We start from the raw sequence: 7,342 nt of genomic DNA on the forward strand, positions 1-7,342 counted from the left end.
TTGTGCATTTAAGCCCTCATCGGTCTCTGTGCTAACAGCTCAGAGACTGGAGCCTTTTCGGATTCTGTATCTCCTTCTCTCTCTGCCCCCACCCCCACTCGTGCTCTCCCTCTGTCTCTCAAAAATAAATAAATGTTAAAATATGTTTAAAAAGACAAAACTCTATCATGTCAAAACACTACTTCACAAAAACCAACTCCACAATTAATTCTTTATTCAACTCTCTACCAAAGACAAAGTCAAATTCTCTAAAACTTAAAGCTCTAAAATTGAAGCTGTCCTGACTTCTCTAATATGGCATTGTATTCAGTTGCCAGAAGTCCACTTGGAATCCGACTTTTGGAGGGACAGTGCTGAATGCACTGAACAGGAATCCACACATCACCAACTATAGCTACACATTCAGTAGTGACAGCAAGTTCTAATGCAGTCACCTCAAAGCAGTCTTCATCCTTTTTACATTTTTTCCACAACTGCTTTTGTCATAAAAGAGAAATAGGATTAATTTTAAAAATTTTGGAATGATGTATTGCCTCTAGGATTGCTTTGGAAATCTCTTTGCCCCTAAATATTGAAGGCAATTTGAAGGTAATTGGAGGTAATTTGACTAATGTGAAATATTACAAGGTTAAGGGAAAAAAAAAAACCACCTTGAAAATCTGTCTTACCTGAATGGGTACAAATCTTTCAACAATGATAATAGAGTTAAGTAATTATGAAAATGGATACCATCATAAAGCAAAAATGCAGAAGAATGGGAAACCACACACCATCTTAATAAAAACAAATGAAGACAGATCAGAGCACAATACTTCATGGAAATTTATTTTGTTAATCAGCACATTGAAAAGACTATATCTCTGTCAAGAAAGAGAAGTGAATTAAATACAAGAAAATTGTAGGGGCACCTAGCTGGCTTAGAAGGCATGCAACTCTTGATCTCAGACTCATGAGTTCCAGCCCCATATTAGGTGTAGAGAATGCATAAATAAGCTAATTAATTGATTAATTACAAAATATAAACATTGGAAAATTATGTTCACAATATGTAAAAAAATAAAATAAAAAGCCAACAATGGTGCTTTATAGCAGAAAAGTACATCCATATTTCCTTTTTCGGGCTCCCAAACCAAAAGAAAAATAAGTAGCATGTTCACTGGAAGTTTTAATTCACAATTTGCTGTGTCCAAGAAAAAAATTGGAGATACCATGAGTGGGAAGCTGTTTCTTTCTTTCTTTTTTTTTAATGTTTGTATTTGAGAGTGAGAGAAACAGAGACAGAGTGCAAGTGGGGGAGGGTCAGAGAGAGAGGGAGACGCAGAATCCAAAGCAGGCTCCAGGCTCTGAGCTATCAGCCCAGAGCCTGATGCAGGGCTTGAACAAACGAACCGTGAGCTCATGACCTGAGCTGAAGTCAGATGGTTAACCGACTGAGACACAAAGGATTCTGTTTCTACATTTCTACATTCAAATTGCCAAGTATCTAATTATCTGATTAATGAAGAAAAGAAATACAGATAATCAGACAGCCATTGTAATTTCCCTGACCTTTATACCAATAGTACCTACCAGAGTAATAGTTTTTCCCCATATAGTGACTTTTGTGACCAAATCCCCAGTTCAGTTGTTTTTCATGGATCTTGTAGGTAAGTATTAAAACTTTATTTGTTCAAATAGAAAATATTCTAAGGTTCAAAATACATCTATAGGGACTGTTATTTCAATTCTACATACTAAGCCCAATTTGTCATTTCGAGAGGAGTATCTTACTTGGGAATTATCTGATTCAAACTATTCTCTGTGTTTATTTACTTTTTACTGGTCTGTTCAGAGCTCTGTAAGAACTCTGGAAACATCTGTAGTCACACTTACCGCTGCTGTGAGCATAGGGGGGATGAGAAGTAGAGAGAGAGTTTACTCTGAATATTCTCCCTCCCTCCCCCTGTCCCCTCCTCTCTCAATTTAGGAACAAGGAGGGGTTGATGGCTAGAGGGACAGCATAGAAACAGATCTGAATCAAGAGGAGAATCTCTGAGAATATTATCTTCAAATTCATATGCATGTATATGGATAATCTTCTTAATTCGCTGTCCTCAGCAGGAAATCCTATAGACAAAATCTTTTACTTTTATTATTTTAATTCCAGTTAGTTAACATGCAGTGTTAATTTGCTTCATGTGTACTGGAACTTCAAGCCTTCCACTAAGTTCTACACAGAGGATGTCTACCACTGAGAGAGGCCAGGATTGCCTAAAGCCTGCCCCCACCACCCCAGGGTACAATCACAGAGGGCCATGGAGGTCTGGGGTAGGACACAAGAGCTAAACTTGAAGACCCTCGATCTCAAGCTCTGTTCATCAACTCCGAATATAGCATTTAAAGAAATTTTATGTAAGGACACTTGGGTGAATCAGTTGGTTGAATGCCCAACTCAGGTCATGATCTCAGGATTGTGGGATAGAGCCCTACCTTGGGCTCCATGAGCATGGAGCCTGCTCAGGACTCTCTCTCTCTCTCTTCCTCCCCCTCCTCCTCTTCGTCGTCATCGTCATCTACTTCTTCTTTGTCATCATCTTCTTCTTCTTCTTCTCCTTATTCTTCTTTCTTCTTCTTCTCCTCCTCCTTCTTCTTCTTCCCCTCTCTCCTGCTTACTCTCTCTCTATATATAATTAAATAAATAAATATTTTTTAAAATAATTTAAGAAAATAGATCATAAGCACTAGTCATTTTCCCTGAAAATTCCATATCTCTATCAAAAGAAGTAACTGAAAAATGTACTGAAATCATGGTTATTTGCAACATATGCTGAATATAGAGATGATGTCGTTGAAAATATTACTCAATTCCATTCAAGCTATTTCTGTAGTACATAAAGTTTTTTTAACTAATATAAAAGGTACACTTTTACAGATGTCTTTTTTAAATATTTATTTTATTTGAGAGAGCAAGAGAGAGAGAGCATGAGCAAGGGAGGGGCAGAGAGAGGGAGACACGGAATCCAAAGAAGGCTCCAGGCTCCCACCTGTCAGAGCCCAACGAGGGGCTTGAGTCCAATGAGGGGCTCCAACCCATGAACCACAAGATCATGACCTAAGCGAAAGTTGGACGCTTAACCGACTAAGCCACCCAGGCGCCCCAATAGTTTACTTTTTTAAATCGTGTGAAAAGATAATTGATTACATAAAGAAGTAATGATTTACATCAACAGAAGAAATAATGAAAGAGAATGGCTTTGAATCTGCAGAAATTCTGCCTACAGTGTCCTTCTTCCCTTCCACTCACTATCACAAACTCAAGTGCAGCCACTTTTGTAGTCACCCCCTTTCCCCTCTTCACACGTAATCACTCCTTCTCTTGTAGTCCCTGCTCAGTTAGTTTGTACATGTATTTTAGCATTAGATTACTGAATTGTAATGATTTACTTACATTTCTGACTTGTCCAACCACAAGTGGATATTAAGCAACACACTCCTGAACAGCCAATGAGTGAAAGAAGAAATCAAAAGGGAATCAAAAAATATTTCAAAACAAATAAAAGTGGGAAGACTACACATCAGAAGCTAGAGGATGCTTTGAAAGCAGCTCTGAGAGGGTGCTGCATAGACATAAAGACATATATTAAGAAACTAGATCTCAAATAACCAACCTAAGTTTATACCTCAAGGAATTAGATAAAGAACAGACCTAGTCTTTACCATCAGGTCTTTGATTACTCGAGTAAACTACGTCTCCTAGACATTAAAAGAGAGCTAAGTTTTAGTGACAATGATGTAAATGTAAAACCCATTGTATTTGCCTCTGAAATCTTTGTTACTTTGATTAAATACACAAGTAAATATTGTTTCAAAATGGACCAAAAAAGAAAAAGAAACCAAGCTCAAGCTTAACAGAATGAGGGAAATAACAAAGATCAGAACAGAAATAAATGAAGTGGACATTATAAAGACAATAGGAAAGATCAACAAAATTAAGAGCTAACTCTTCAAAAAGGTAGACAAAATAGGCCAGCCTTTAGCTAGACTAAGAAAAAATAAAGAAGACTCATAAATAAAATAAATGAAAGAAGAGACGTCACAACTGATATCACAGATATTCAAAGGATCACAACAGACTAATCTAAACTGTTGTGCTCTAACATTAGGAAAACCTAGAACACATGGCCAAGACTGAATCATGAAGAAAAAGGAAATATGAACAGATCATCAGTGAATACAGAGTTTGAATAATTAACCCAAAATCACACAAAAGAAGAAAACCCAGAACCAGATGATTTCACTGGTAAATTTATGGGAACGTTTAAAGAACAATTAATGCCAATCCTTCTGAAATTCTTCCAAACAATTGAAGAGGAAAAAAACATTCCCAAACTCATTTTATGAGGCTAGAGTAACTTTGATACCAAAGCCAGATAAGGACTACAACGAAGGAAAACAAACCAATATCCCTGATGAAGAGATAAAAGCAAAAACCCTCAACAACATTTTAGCCAACAGCATTCAGCAGCATGTTAAAGAGATCATACACCGTGACCAGGAGGGATTTATCCCTGGAATTCAAGGATGGTTCAATATATGCAAATCAATAAATGTGATACCCCTCATTAATAAATGAAAGATAATCACATGATCATCTCAGTAGAAAGAGAAAAAGCATTTGACAAAATACAACATCCTCTTTGGGTAAAAATCCTTACCAAAATGAGTATACCTCAGTATAACAAAGCCATACATGATAAAGCCACAGCTACTATCATGCTCAGTGGTGAAATGTAGAATGCTTTCCCTCTAAGATCAGGATCTAGATAAGGGCACTCACTTTCATCACTCTTATTTTTTTTAATTTTTGAAAATATTTTATTTATTTTTGAGAGAGAGACAGCATGAGCAGGGAAGGGGCAGAGAGAGAGGGAGACACAGAATCTGAAGCTGGCTGTCAGCACAGAGCCCGACGCGGGGCTCGAACCCACGAACCGTGAGATCATGACCTGAGCCGAAGTCGGATGCTTAACTGACTGAGCCACCCAGGCACCCCTCATCACTCTTATTCAACATAGTCCTATCTCCTGGCTGGGAAAATCAGGCAAGAAAAAGAAATAAAATGCATCCAAAACAAACAAACAAAAAGTAAAATTGTCTCTGCAGATGATGTGATTTTATATGTAGAAAACCCTAAAGACTTCACCAAAAATCTGTTAGGTCTAATGACGAATTCAGTAAAGTCGCAGGATTAAAAAAAAAAAAAAAAATCAACATGCTGTGATCAGTTGCATACACTAAAACAGAATATTCTGTAAAAGAATTAAACCCATCTTGTTCATAATAGCATCATAAATAGGAAGAATTAATATTGTTAAAATGTTGCTACTACTCAAAGCCATCTATAGATTCATTTATAGATTTTGATATAATCCTTATCAAAACTACCATGTCATTTCTCATAGATCTAGGGGGAAAAAATCCTAAAATTTGTGTAGAATCACAAAAGACTCTGACTAGCCAAACAATCCTGAGAAAGAACAGAGCTGGAGGTATCACACTTCCTGATTTTAACCTGTACTGCAAAGCTATGGTGTGCTCACTTCAACAGCACATACACTAAATTTGGAACGATACAGAAATGATTAGCATGGGATGACATGCAAATTCATGAAGTGTTCTATACTACAAAGCTATAGTCATGCAAACAATGTGGTACTGGCATAAAAATACACACAAGGGCCAATAGAACAGAATCAAGAGCCCAGAAATGAACACCCATATCTATGACCAAGTAATATTTGACACAGGAACCAAGACTATACAAGGAAAGGATAATCTCTTCAACAAATGGTTCTGGGAAAACTGAATAACTACATATAAGAAAATGAAATGGGACCCCACCCTTGATATCTGATCACCTCCAATGTCTGAGCAAATTTCTTCTCTACCATCCCCCAGGTGATATCTCAGTACTCTGGTCTGCCTGCAGCAAGAGTCTGTGAGTCCTTTTAGCTGGGATTCTCCCACCCCCATCTTACTGTTCTTTCTTCTTAGTAGTTTCTTAAAAATTTTTTTAAAGGTTTTTAATGTTTGTTTATTTATGAGAGAGACAGAGTGTGAGTGAGGAAGGGGCAGAGAGAAAGGGAGACATAGAATCTGAAGTGGACTCCAGGCTCTGAGCTGTCAGCACAGAGCCTGAGGTGGGGCTCCACCATGAGATCATGACCTGAGCCAAAGTTGAATGCTTAACCATTGAGCCATCCAGGCGCCCCTTTTCTTAGTAATTTTCTATCCACTAACCTCCAACCCATTTGTTGACTATACAGGTCCACTTGTCCCTGCTGAATTCAAAATTGAGCCCAGTTCTGAACTAAGTCTCTTTTCCCCTATTGTAATATTTCCTGAATAAAATCTGCTTTTACCACCGAAACTACTCTCCAGCCCTGACTTCGTTTAATGGTAGATTAAAAGCAAAAAGATAGAAAATGACATATCAAGCAAAGACTAACCAAAACGAAGTGCGGTTATCTGTATTAATATCAAATAACACTGAATTCAGAGCAAGGGAAATGACCAGAATTTTAAAAAGATAAAAGGGTCAATCCATCAATAACACACAATAATTTTAAATGTGTCTTCATCTAAAAATGAACTTCAAAATACATAAAGCAAAATCTGCTTGAACTGGAAAGAAAAACAGATACATCCAGTTATAGTTGGTGACTTTTACACTTCTTTCTAGGTAATTGATACAAAACCTAAACAGACAATCAGCAAGGGTATGGAATATATATTTAAATTGGACATCATGAAAATCAAAACCTTCTCTTCTGCAAAAGACCTGAAGAGAGTGAAAAGACAAGCTTATAACCTGAGAGAAAACTATTGCCAATCATACACGTAACCAAACGTTTGCACCCCGAATATAAATAACTTTCAAAAGTCAGTAAAAAGAAAACAAACAACCATTTTTTTAAATGGGCAAATGATTTGACAGATAGTTCACAAAAGATATATTAATGTCACCTAAGTACATGGAAAGATGCTCAATAACATTTGTCACAAGCATTAGCATGTAGGAGTTGAAATGTGTCCTCTAAATGAAATAATGTTCAATTGTCCACACTATTTAAATATTAGAATAACAAAATACCAAAATACCAGAAGAAGCTATATGTCTTGCAGTAAAATATTCACAACTCTCCTTTCACTTTATGTTGTAAGAAAGATAGGAATAAAAAGAATGTCTTAGACTTAGTCAAGTTTTAAAATGAAAACAGGAAATATTACACCATTGTGCCTTTCCTATTTTATATGTTTGTTACTGACATATTACTACCATCTCCAAATAAAGAGAGAATAT

At 36.7% G+C, this 7,342-nt stretch overlaps 1 pseudogene; it reads left to right on the top strand.

Annotated features, from left to right (window-relative positions):
* Positions 1-5,571: 5,571 nt before the first annotated feature.
* On the top strand, positions 5,572-5,666 carry LOC120222110 (annotated as a pseudogene).
* Positions 5,667-7,342: the final 1,676 nt, after the last annotated feature.

The sequence above is a fragment of the Hyaena hyaena genome, unplaced genomic scaffold, assembly GCF_003009895.1.
Source record: "Hyaena hyaena isolate Hyena2069 unplaced genomic scaffold, ASM300989v1 scaffold_835, whole genome shotgun sequence".
NCBI classification, from domain to species: Eukaryota; Metazoa; Chordata; class Mammalia; order Carnivora; family Hyaenidae; genus Hyaena; species Hyaena hyaena.